Source organism: Nerophis lumbriciformis, linkage group LG20, assembly GCF_033978685.3.
Source record: "Nerophis lumbriciformis linkage group LG20, RoL_Nlum_v2.1, whole genome shotgun sequence".
In the NCBI taxonomy this organism is placed as follows: domain Eukaryota; kingdom Metazoa; phylum Chordata; class Actinopteri; order Syngnathiformes; family Syngnathidae; genus Nerophis; species Nerophis lumbriciformis.
The window spans coordinates 18,583,335-18,597,500 of record NC_084567.2 but is presented as its reverse complement, the minus strand read 5'-3'; the positions used below and the strand labels follow the sequence as shown (position 1 = coordinate 18,597,500).

General features: G+C 36.8%; 1 protein-coding gene across 1 annotated transcript in view; it reads left to right on the top strand.

Moving 5' to 3' along the window:
- The window catches only part of cemip2 (cell migration inducing hyaluronidase 2), a 107,732-nt gene that overhangs the window by 4,391 nt on the left and 89,175 nt on the right, over nt 1-14,166 (top strand). The gene's annotated exons all lie outside the window — the stretch shown is intronic.

The window sequence follows — 14,166 nt, the reverse complement described above, 5'->3', positions numbered from 1 at the left end:
AAGTGTGCATTTTTGTAACATTTTCCTTGTTTTATTTGGCAAGTTGAAAGAACATATGTATGCTGTTTTTTCCCCAATAAAATACTGGATAGGATAGAAATGTAGTTGGTCTCTTTTATCCGATTATTAATCGATTAATCGAAGTAATAATCGACAGATACATCGATTATCATATTAATCGTTAGTTGCAGCCCTTATATATATATATATATATGTATATATATGTATATATATATATATATATATATATATATATATATATATATATATATATATATATACATATACCGTATATGTATGTGTGGGGAAAAAAAATCACAAGACTACTTCATCTCTACAGGCCTGTTTCATGAGGGGTTCCCTCAATCATCAGGAGATTTTTCATCATCTCCTGATGATTGAGGGAACCCCTCATGAAACAGGCCTGTAGAGATGAAGTAGTCTTGTGATTTTTTTCCCCCCACACATACATATATTGCGCTCTACTACGGTATCGAGCACTATTTTTTGGATAACCTTATTAAGACATATATATATACATATATATATATATATATATATATATATATATATATATATATATATATATATATATATATATATATATATATATATACATTATTTTATCCCAATGCGTCCCCCATGTCGACATTTTTTTTGCCTGCTGTATATGGAGTGCAATTTGACATCACTCGTGCATGGAAAATCTCCCTCACCAAGAACAACAACAGGAGAATCTTTGGGCACCTAACGACGTGGTCCTAATCCGATTGCTGGGGTGACAAGTCCAGAATCGATTCTCGGTTAGCACCAATTCTTGCAATGTTTTATTTGGCATGATGATGCAACAGATTAGAGGTTAGTAAAGCTCCTTCTGGTTGCATTGAGATGGCCTAAAAACGTCTTTTTAAAAATTGATACATATCAAGTTATATTGACTTTTGACAATTATAAATCCATTTAGAATTGAGATGAATAAGAATCGTGATTCAGAAGTGAATCAATTTTGTTGTGCACCCCTTACGTGCACTATTTGAGAAACATCGAGTTGTGCAAACTTGTTACTGTTTTCTTTTTTTGTGAAGGGTTTTGACTATTGTTGCTAAGTTAAAACTAGACCGTAACTAACATATTTTACAGGTAGTTAATAAACAAACAGAACAAGATAACCTATCATTCAGGGTTGTTCAAAGTGTGGCACGGGTTCCTCAGAATCCAGTACAGTAGGGACCGCCTCTACTTCCTGAATGTAACATTTCTGAACATTACTATGTATGTATATTTTCTCCTCACCACCAACTGTGCTTACTCGGAACAAAAAAAAGGTTAATTTTACCTTCACCTCGGCAGGTTTTCTTTATTTTTCTCAAACTGCTGCACCTCACACTTTTAAAAATCCATCCAATCCAGCCATTTTCTCTAGCGCTTGTCCTTATTAGCCGGGTTGCTAAACACCCCTTTGAGTCATCCGGTATTTAAAAATAAAAGTATTGTGCCTAAACAGGGTGACTTTGCCTCGCATTACAGTAAGAATCAAATATAGTATAGCTTGTTCTGCTTTTTTCACCACAAGGAATGTGGATTTTAAATGTTTTTTTTCCCCAAATGTGAGGAATGTGACCCTCACATCTGTTTGGTATTCAGTAGCAGGAAATACACGTCTACGAAGTGTTACACGCCGACTCATGCTTAGTGTCATTGAATAGTTTCAAGATGTCAACGGCTATTTAACATGCAGCTTGACCCAGTTCTACTGTAAGGAATGTTACTGAAAAGATGGTGTTGTAAAAAGCCATGCCCGAGGGATGCTCCCAATCTCAGCGCCCCTGCTGAGTCCTTTACTGCGGGGCCGTGAGAAAGCGCCAGAAGTTGATGCATATTCCACAGATTCATCTGTTTTGTTTACACTCAGACGTTCTTTTCTTCTGCGGGTTCAAAGTCTTTATGGACTGGTGTTTTTTTTCTTTTTTCTTTTTTTTTTACACATATTTTATACCTATGAAATGTGCCGGACTATTGGCTGGTGCAAATAACACAAATAGTTCTTTTGTAGGCTATCTGTGCAAAGAGGCCATAAACCAGAGGTGTCAAACACCGGATAGATGCGCCAACAGGTTTTATCCGGCCCTATTGCTAAGTATAAAAATGAGCTGAAAATTTTGAATGAAAGAAAACTGCTGTTGTAAATGTGTCCACTTGCTGTCGCAATAGCAATTTTTTGTATCCGCAAATGACTTCAGAGGTGCCGTGTTAAAATAGATGAAACACTTCCGTGTTTGGACACTACGTACTTACGCTGCTCTTTAGTGATAGTTGACTGAGGCTATGTCTACACTAAGCCTTAAACGAATAATTATTTAGCCTAAGCATTGTTTCAGCCACACTAAACCATCGTTTAAGGTTCCCCTCCTTGGATAATTTTTGACACGGGTAAGTGCGCAGTGTATTTCTTGAATCTCCGGCTCTTGGTTTTGTATGGACTCCTTGATCATTTACAAACTGAGTTCGGAGAGGAAGTGAAGTCAGAAAGCCCGTGCCCCACACAGGAAGTGACGTCAGAAAGAACGCGCCATAGCCAGTTTCGTAACAAGCAGAGCTAACCACTGGAAAGATGGAGGCGGGTCACCCAGACATGCCCGTGTTTCTCATTCTTCTACATGTAAACATGCTTTTGGAACTCACACATGAATACCTTAAGTGCAGGAAAGGTGCGATTGCAGCTATTTTGGATACTACACATTTCAGACGGCAAGAGAACTTTCGAATATCCAGGTCAGCTGTGATTTTACTTACCGAAAAACTCTGTCCATTTGTCGAAGCGGAGTCAATGAGAACGCAGGCTCCCGTGGATGTGATAAAAAAGGTAGCGTGTGCTTTGTATTACCTGGCCATCAAGGGAAGTCTACAAAAAACGGCGAATGCATTTGGACTGGCAAAGCAGACTGTATCAGTTATTGTCCGCCATGTATGTCGCAGCCTAAACGTCCAGGTCCAGAGTATATAAAGTCACCAAAAACAAATGGACAATGAAGGTGAAGGCAAAAGAGTGAGGAGTGTCCTGACCAGATATCTAGATCCCTAGATTAATTGTTGTCAAATGTTATTTATCACATTGTTTACTTCCACATGTCCATTAAAGATTTGATTCATTTATGATGGCTCAGGTGTGATTCACTACAATAGGACTCCAAAGCACACGGGATCCCTGTTAATTGAAATACCACAACACTGGATATTGTTCAGATACTGTATTTCCTTGAATTGCCGCCGGGTATATAGTATGCGCATGCCTCGATTTACCGCCGGGTCAAACTCGTTTCGCAAAATAATTAGCGCATGCCTAGAATTACCGCCTGGTCAAACTCGTTTCGCTAAATAATTAGCATATGCCTAGAATTACCGCCGGGTCAAACTCGTTTCGCAAAATAATTAGCATATGAGTAGAATTACGTACCTACTACGTTTTATATAATTGCGATTCTTATTATTACTATTGTGTTAGTTTGTAGTGGTGGAGAGCTGACTTTTTGTTGCTGGAGTTGTCTTTCAAAGCGCTTTATTTTGAAAAAATGTTTTATTAATATAGCTGCGTGTGTCAAATATGAGTCATTTTGATGCAGTTGTATGAGTAATATTTTAGAAACAAATCATGAGCTAAGAAAACCTGCTAACAGGCGGTAATATTGTTATTTTAATTGCCTTTTCAGACCCAAACAAAAAGAACTCCTGGGATGATTCATTGTGCTTTAAATTTTATTGCGGCATTAAGCGATGTCATGATGGTATCCTTACATCACACTCACATTTATAAGCGCATGCCTAAATTTACCGCATGCCTTTGGTAAGCGCCGGAGTGAGAAAAGGTTTTAAATTAATTAGCGCCCCGGCGCTAATTCAAGGAAATACGGTAAGTTAAATTTAATTTAAGAACTTGCACACAAAGCAACATTGACTCGGTCGCGTTGCGTCGGCTGACAGAGGTTGTCTTAAACGACCATTGTGTGTGTGTGGATAAGGTTAGGTGGGATTTACCCTGGATAGTATAGAAGGGGCCTAAAATGTGGATTGTTACGTTCGTGCTTTGATTTTCAAAGATTATATTGGTAATGTAACCTGTGACATTTCTGATTCCCCCAAAAATCTTTTGATAATATGTACATTTCGTGTTGTACTTATGACTGGGGACACATTTTCAAGACGCACACAAATATGCTGAAATAATATGTATCCCCTTCTATGAGTCCAAATTCACAAGTTTTGTTGTAAATAATGCTACGTATGAACAGAATAAACCAAATTATGTTAGTACATCCGTTGAGGAAAGTGAGTAAATTACATTAATAACATCCTGTAATTTGATTTTTGTATTTGTATTAATTTCATCTTTTGATAGATTAAAAATTAACACCAATGGGAACATTTTAAAACTCTGTCAGACTCAATTTGACTGATGAACATTATCACAACATTTATTCAGAGAGTATAAATGACGACAAATGCAGATAGGATACTATTAACCCCAATATGCAAGTGTAAAAATACATTATGATTTGTACATTTTCAGAATGTGCTTTGTCTATTTTTAAACAAAGCAAACAATCTGAAGTTGTCTCTATTTTTTAAGTTATCATGCCAGGATTTTGCCAGTCCGGCCCACATGAGAATAGATTTTCTTCCGTGTGGCCCCTGAGCTAAAATGAGTTTGATACCCCTGCTGTAAATCTTACCAAACTCTGTGTAAATAATCTGTTAAGTAGCAGTTTAAAAATGTTTTATGTAAGAAATGATATTTTATGTAGTTATTTACAGTAGGGCTGCAACTAACGATTATTTTGATAGTCGATTAGTCAACGATTATCTGAACGATTCGTCGACTAATCGGTTAATAAAGCGTACACATATTTAACGGCTCTAATTTTTCCATTGACTTTGAAATACAGCTTAAGTTATTTTAGGCATGTGTGTTTACGGACAACAAAGATGACTAATTCATTGATGAGTATTTATTTATGCTGTAACTGCGCTGCTCATTCAGCTGTTGCAACAAATAAAATGACTAATAAAATGTCGTCCATTTAAAAGAAAGGAAAGACAACGTGCTAAAAAACAATTAACCTTGTTTATGTATTTAAAAACAAACAAACAGTTAAAGTAGCAATAGCAACAATGAAAACAAAACACAAAATCTAACTTCCTGAAAAAGAAAATCAGTTGGGATGTTTAAAAAGCTGCACACTGGTTTATTGACTATTGATTAACAGTTTAGCACTCTAATAGACTCAATGTGTAGAATTCTATGTTTGATTAATTCTTAAAATGTTGGCTATTTAATAGATTGTATATTTAATTTTATACCTCCTCATTGGTGCCTGTCAGTCTCTCTGTGTGTTTGTTCGCGTTTGTTAAAGGGCCTTTTTTTACGACATTGCAAATTCACGCTGCTTTAAAGCGTACTTGGATTGATGTAAACCAAGTTTAGCTAGCTGACCTTTGCTAAAATAATATTTAAAGTTGTTTTTTACACAACTTCATCTCACTCTTGTTAGCGAGCTGGCTAACACTCTTACCGAGGCTGTGTCTGCATTATCCATCCAGACTTCTGACATCATGTCTCCGCTTTAAATGCTGGCGTTACACAGATGTACGTCCATAAAAACAAGGTCCGCTTCGCGAAATGAGCATGGTATTCATGTTTTTAACAAGAATAAGAGGAAATACCCTCAAACTTTACATATTATCAATGGCGATGTTTTTGCTAGCGGCCCATTTCAGGCTGGAAAAACATGAGCGATGACGTCACGACTATAGTCAACAAATATAATTGTCGGCGACAAATTTTATTGTCGACAATGTCGACTAATCGTTGCAGACCTAATTTACAGTATGCCTGCGATGATTAATCCAGGGGTGTCAAACTAATTTTAGATCGGGGGCCACATGCAGAAAAATCTACTCCCAAGTAACTGGTAAAATCACGGCACAATAACTTAAAAAATAAATACAACTTCAGATTGTTTTCTTTGTTTAACAATAGAACAAGCACATTCTGAAAATGTACAAATCATGTTTTTTTTGGTTTTTTTACACTTACATGTTGCAGTTAATAGTATTCTATCTTTATTTGTCATTGTGTATACTTTCTGAATAAATTATGTGATTATGTTCATCAGTCAACTCATTGGTGTTCATTTTCAATCTATCAAGGTAAAAAAATTATATCAAAATCAAATTACAGGATGTTATTTATGTAATTTACTCATTTTCCTCAACTGATGTGCTAACATCATGTGGTTTATTTTGTACATATGTAGCATCATCTACAAAGACACAAATAATTGCTATTTCGCCATCCAGTGGACACACTTAGAACAGCAGTTTCTTTCATTCAAAAATTTCAGGTTCATTTTTATACTTAGCAAACTCATCCCGCGGGCCAGATAAAACCTGTTTGCGGGCCTGATCCGGCCCTCGGGCCATACGTTTGACACCCCTGGATTAATCTAATATATGTATTACCACATTTTCCGGAATATAAGCCACACTAAATTTGAGCGGAAAACAATATGTTCCATATATTAGCCATACCGGACTATAAGCCGCAGATACACACATTGTCAAATTAGTTATTTACGCAGAGATATTTTGTAAGTTTTTATTTACCGTATTTTTCGGAGTATAAGTCGCACCTGCCGAAAATGCATGATAAAGAAGGAAAAAAACATTATGCAACTTTCATAAACTATGAAAAAAACTGCGACTTATAGTCCGAAAAATACGGTACATACTTTAATTTTACAATTCGTACCGATTTAAAAAAATAAAAAGTTTAAACAAAATGAGGAAGTAAGGATTAATGGTGACAATGATCACATTTTGTATTGCGCAGCTTTTTGAAGCGGGGTTTGATGTATGATAAAGCATGTCGCCTGGCAGGGGACGCCGCCCCACTATTTGAGAAGAACTTCCATAAAGTGTGTTGAGTTGGATTACTCGATTAATCGAACCAACTAATTGATAGACCTGGGCCGGCAACAAATTTTGCTGGACGATATATTGACCAACTAATTATTACTGATAAACGATATTATTGCCATTATTTTGTTGAGACCAAGTTAACCACTGATGTAATGACAATACATAGTAATAATGGAAGTATATCCTTTAAAAAAATGCAATAAACTTCTGTTTCTCATATATTTTAACATTGTCATTTAAATGTAAACTTTTAAATACCAAGTTAAAATAAAAATAACAAATAAAATATACTGTTTGTAAGCAAGATTTTGCACTTGAATAAAATAGCACAACCAAAATGAATACAACACATTTGGTCTCTGTTACGGACGAGGGTGAAGGACCGTCAAATATACACAACCAAAACAATAAACAAAATGGCTAAAAAAAAATCATCAAATTGATCACTGTTATCATTATCGTGGTATTGTTGAATGTGCTCTAAATGTACTTATACACACTCTAAAATATTTTAACCAAGTTGTATTTTTTCATAACTAAGTTAAATAGCCACAATATACATACTTGGCAGAGGAAACTTTAAGTTCTGGCTTCATGAAAGCCATAAAAGAAAGTGTATCTCTATCCTCCTTCAAAACCGCAATAAAAGTTCACCTCCAGGCAGCTACAACCCTAAACTAACACCATTATAATCAGTCCAAAAAAACCCTACACATAATACAATTCCAAACCAACCACCTCAGCAACTCTGCGAATAGCAATCAACAGAGCAATTGAGAAGACATAAACATGACCCAAAAAATCCAAAAGAGTCCAACAAAAATGAATAATATCAACAACAGTATCAATATTAATAAGAATTCCAACATAACAGTGGTTAAAAATATAAAAAACTACAAGTAAACAATGAACATATTATTGTTATAATCACTCATTTACATTGCCATCAGAGCCAATAATAATAATAATAAAAAAAGAACTATATTGTCACAGTGGCTTACATTTGCATCGCTTCTCATAGACTTGACAACACATTGTATCCAATATTTACCACAAGGATAAAAATAAGTCATATTTTAGGTTTGTTTAATACTTTAAACTTATTTATAATGGATCCCATATTGCAATATATGACTCATTATTATCGGAACTGAATGTAGTTTCTTGTACTGATATCATCTCCTTAGCTTGTGTATACCAGTCAGTGTGAGTTGGACTATATATCCATTGTTTTAATATTACTGCTTTTCTTGTGATGCATTTTAGGGATGTCCCGATCCGATATTTGGATCGGATCGGCCGCCGATATTTGCAAAAAAATGCGTATCGGCAAGGCATGGGAAAATGCCGATCCAGATCCAGTTTAAAAAAAACTCCGGTCCGTGTTTTCCAACGCACCGATTTAAATAATACATTCCACTTTTCTGCTGCTCCCTAATTTCCGTTCCGCATTTTCCAGCACACCTTCAACACATCCACAGGTCTGTGGATTCTCACGCAGTTGCTTTTAGCTGCTGGCATTACACGACAGGCTCTTCTCTCTCTTTCCTGTGTCTCCCTCTTACAGACAGCGAGCGCACCTTCTTACACACGTCACATACTGTCACGTCATACGTCACATACTGTCACGTCATACGTCACATACGTATACGCCCTCTCCCAGCAGAGAGCGAGGTAGCAGCATGGCTAACGTTAGCTGTGATGCTAGCGCAGCCGCTAAGGTGCGCGCCTGCTCAAGCGTCCTCTGCGCACGGCAAATCTATGCCACGCACAAAATCAAATAAAAAAATAAGCGCATAACAATTTTCGACACACGGACACGACAGAGAAAACAGTTTTCGTCATCATTGTTCAAATATTGTAACGTCTGTCGAGACGCTTATCTCCATTCGGTGCCACACGTCCACACCATCAAAATGCCGAGGCAAACATTTCCACATCAACACCGTATGAAAAAAATAGTGATTTTTTTTAGTTGTGATTTCCCTCTCTGCATGAAAGTTTAAAAGTAGCATATATTAATGCGGTATGAAGAAGAATGTTTTAATGTAGACACATAGAATCATCATACTGCTGTGATTATATGCATCAAGTGTTCATTCAAGGCTGAGGCAAAATATATCGAGATATATATCGTGTATCGCAATATGGCCTTAAAATATCACAATATTAAAAAAAGGCCATATCGCCCAGCCCTAGTTCAATTATGCCATTTCTGTTTGTCATGTATAATTTTGTCTATTTTGTGTTTATCCTTGAATAAACAGGTCAGTTTCTTGTTACCAACCATTGTGTATTATTCAAACTCCCCTAATTCAGCTGGCTAGTTGTTATCAAGAGTACTAAAACCCCTTTCAACATGATTCTGACAACTAAGTAGGCTAAATAACTTTAAACTTTAATACATGGTCGGATAGGCCAGTATCGGTCAGTATCGGTATCGGATCGGAAGTGCAAAAACAATATTGGTATCGAATCGGAAGTGCAAAAACCTGGATCGGGACATCCCTAATGCATATTGACAGAAATGTATTTTCATTCTTGAATGACACGTTATTAAATTGATGCAGATCACCAAGAATACGAGTGTGCAAAAAAAACACCAAAGAAAATAAAAAAATGTGTAGCTCTTGCACATTATGCGTGATTATTGGCGGTATTGTTTTTACACTTTTAAAGTCATGAGGTTTATTCAGCAATATGTTGAGAGGGTCACTACTGTACAATGCTGTAGCTGGAAGGTGCTTGGGTCAAAGAAAAGTGCTGATAAAGCTTTTTTTTCTTGCAGCGTCATTTCCTCTACTTCATTGTAGGGCCATTATGTATGTTTTTATATGTACATGTGTGCTTACTATCTATGTTTTTACATGTACATGTGTGCTTATTATGTATGTTTTTATATGTACATGTGTGCTTATTATGTATGTTTTTATATGTACATGTGTGCTTATTATGTACCATATGTTTTTATATGTACATGTGTGCTTATGTATGTTTTTACATGTACATGTGTGCTTATTATGTATGTTTTTAAATGTACATGTGTGCTTATTATGCATATTTTTACATGTGTGCTTATTATGTATGTTTTTATATGTACATGTGTGCTTATTATGTATGTTTGTACATGTACATGTGTGCTTATTGTGCATGTTTTATATGTACATGTGTGCTTATTATGCATGTTTTTATATCTATATGTGTGCTTACTATGCATGTTTCTATATGTACATGTGTGCTATTATGCGTGTTTTTATATGTACATGTGTGCTTATTATGCATGTTTTTATATGTACATGTGTGCTTATTATGCATGTTTTTACATGTACATGTGTGCTTATTATGCATGTTTTTACATGTACATGTGTGCTTATTGCCTACTTGGTTCTACTTTCCTCATCTCCACTTCTCTATTGTAATTATAAACAGTTGTAGGAATGCTGGGATCTAATATTCGCTGTGATCTTTCAGACTTTGGGCATAAAAACTCAGCAGCGAGTGAGCAAGGTGAAGTGAAGTGAATTATATTTATATAGCGCTTTTCTCTAGTGACTCAAAGCGCTTTACATAGTGAAACCCAATATCTAAGTTACATTTAAACCAGCGTGGGTGGCACTGGGAGCAGGTGGGTAAAGTGTCTTGCCCAAGGACACAACGGCAGCGACTAGGATGGCGGAAGCGGGGATCGTACCTGAAACCCTCAAATTGCTGGCACGGCCGCTCTACCAACCGAGCTATACCGCCCCAAAGGTGCATTTATAGTTAATCAAACACCATTTATGAGGATTATTAAAAGGGTAGAGACTTTTTGTTGAAAGGCTCCTGTGGTCTCTGGTGAGGTTTATGAGCCCTTGTAGTGTTTTTTTTCCTTCCCTTTGACCTTTTTAGTCTGACGTCTTTGGCACTCACCCCCTTGCCTCCTCATACTTTAACATTGTTTGTGTTAAAACCGTATCAATGAATATTGCGATAGACACGTAATCAATATCAATAAAAAATGCGTTTGATAAAACCGAGCAACGCAGGAAGTGATCACTGATCAGCCAATTAGGTAACAGTATTAACTAGCAAGTTTGGTTGTGCCATCTTGTTAAGTTTCTTTCGAACATGAAACTGTGTGTAGGATGTTAATGTTTAGTTACATGTCCCTTGGCAAGTTTTATTGCAATAAGGCGCTTTTGGTATCCATCCACAAGCTTCTGGTTGAAATTTTGACCACTACTCTTGACAAAATTGGTGCAGTTCAACTAAATTTTTTGGTTTTCTGACATGGACTTGTTTCTTCAGCATTGTCTACACGTTTAAGTCAGGACTTTGGGAAGGCCATTCTAAAACCTTAATTCTAGCCTTAATTCTAGCCTGATTTACCACTTTTGACGTGTGTTTGGGGTCATTGTAATGTTGGAACACCCAAATATTTAGCTGAACTGCACCAATTTTGTCAAGAGTAGTGGTCAAAAATTCAACCAGAAGCTTGTGGATGGATACCAAAAGTGCCTTATTGCAGTGAAACTTGCCAAGGGACATGTAACCAAGTATTAACATTGCTGTATGTATACTTTTGACCCAGCAGATTTGGTCACATTTTCAGTAGACCCATAATAAATTCATAAAAGAACCAAACTTCATGAATGTTTTTGTGACCAACAATTATGTGCTCCAATCACTCTATCACAAAAAAATAAGCGTTGTAGAAATTATTGGACACTCAAGACAGCCATGACGTTATGTTCTTCACAAGTGTATGTCAACTTTTGACCACAGCTGTATGTGCTCTACAATCAAAGAGCTGGTCTGATCTCTTGGTGAGGTCAGCCACATTTTAGATCTCTCTGCATTACTTAATTTAAATGATAGATTATTGACGTTTACTAATTGATTTTACGCCCATGTCCGAATTGCGATGCATGAAAAAGTAATTATTTCCCCCACCTCTAAGTGCTTCAGAGAGCAAAGAAATTATGGATAAAACTTGAAAAGTCACCTGGACAGTATGGCACTTTTTTTTTTTTTTTTCAAAAATAGACCGTAGTCAGACCAAAGACCACACCGCGCTCACCCTTTAGAGCACAGCTGTAACTTCCTGGCACGAAACCTGCAGAAAATAGTTCCTCTCAGGTTTCTCTGTTTAGTTTTTCACACTTTGCACTTTTTTTCTTACACTTTATTATGAATTTCTTACATTTTCCTTTTTTATTTTATTTTATTTTATTTTTTAAATCTGAAAAAAATAATTGTAAATTAAACTTTTTGTGAAAATACCAGAGATTTTATTCTGAGGCCATATCACCCAGGCCTACCTGGAGAGCATGGCACTTTTTTGTATTTTTTCAAAGGGACCAATGTGGTCTGTAAATGATGCAAGGCAGTCGTCCCCACCAAGACAGCTAATACCACACCACCTCACCCTTTAGAGCACAGATGTAACTTCCTGGCACGAAACCTGCGGAACATAGTTCTTCTCAGGTTCCTCTATGTTTACATTTTCACACTTTGCACTATTTTCTTATACTTTATGAAGCATTTCTTACTTATTCCTTCATTTTAAGAGCGTATTGTTGAAGGCCTACTGAAACCCACTACTACCGACCACGCAGTCTGATAGTTTATATATCAATGATGAAATCTTAACATTGCAACACATGCCAATACGGCCGGGTTAACTTATAAAGTGCAATTTTAAATTTCCTGCGAAACTTCCGGTTGAAAACGTCTAGGTATGATGATGTATGCGCGTGACGTTGATGGTTGAAACGGAAGTATTGGGACGCCATTGTATCCAAAACAAAAAGCTCAGTTTTCATCGCAAAATTCCACAGTATTCTGGACATCTGTGTTGGTGAATCTTTTGCAATTTGTTTAATGAACAATGGAGGCTGCAAAGAAGAAAGCTGTAGATGCGATCGGTGTATTAGCGTCTGGCTACAGCAACACAACCAGGAGGACTTTGACTTGGATAGCAGACGCGCTATCCGACGCTAGCCGCCGACCGCATCGATGATCGGGTGAAGTCCTTCGTCGCTCCGTCGATCGCTGGAACGCAGGTGAGCTTCGGTGTTGATGAGCAGATGAGGGTTGGCGTAGGTGGAGAGCTAATGTTTTTATCATAGCTCTGTCGAGGTCCGTAGCTAAGTTAGATTCAATGGCGTCGTTAGCAACAGCATTGTTAAGCTTCGCCAGGCTGGAAAGCATTAACCGTGTAGTTACAGGTCCATGGTTTAATAGTATTGTTGACTTTCTGTCTATCCTTCCAGTCAGGGGGTTATTTCTTTTGTTTCTATCTGCAGTTAAGCCCGGTGCTATCACGTTAGCTCCGTAGCTAAAGTGCTTCACCGATGTATTGTCGTAGAGATAAAAGTCACTGTGAATGTCCATTTCGCGTTCTCGACTCTCATTTTCAAGAGGATATAGTATCCGAAGTGGTTTAAAATACAAATCCGTGATCCACAATAGAAAAAGGAGAGAGTGTGGAATCCAATGAGCCCTTGTACCTAAGTTACGGTCAGAGCGTCCTGCACTGCACTCTAATACTTCACTCTCACGTTCCTCATCCACGAATCTTTCATCCTGGCTCAAATTAATGGGGTAATCGTCACTTTCTCGGTCCCAATCGCTCTCGCTGCTGGTGTAAACAATGGGGAAATGTGAGGAGACTTTCAACTTGTGACGTCACGCTACTTCCGGTACAGGCAAGGCTTTTTTTATCAGCGACCAAAAGTTGCGAACTTTATCGTCGTTGTTCTATACTAAATCCTTTCAGCAAAAATATGACAATATCGCGAAATGATCAAGTATGACACATAGAATGGATCTGCTATCCCCGTTTAAAAAAAAAAAAAATTCATTTCAGTAGTCCTTTAAGTGTTCAATGTGATTTTACTCTTTTGTTGACATTGAGTGTTTTCCATGCTTGTGTTGACTTTTCCTTTCTGCCTTGATAGCTGAGGGGATTATAATCAGAGGAAGGTTACATTTCAATAAAACATTTTTAATTTTTTTTATTTAATATATTTTTCTTCTGCTCCTAATTTTCTATAGGTCATAAAAAAAATCAATATCTATCGATATATTGAGAGATGTAAAACACTTATATTGTGATACAGTTTTCAGACGTATTTCTGATTCGCATGTTTGAATAACATTGATTAATTCAGCATTGCTGTGAATAAAAACACAAGTCTGACTCAAATT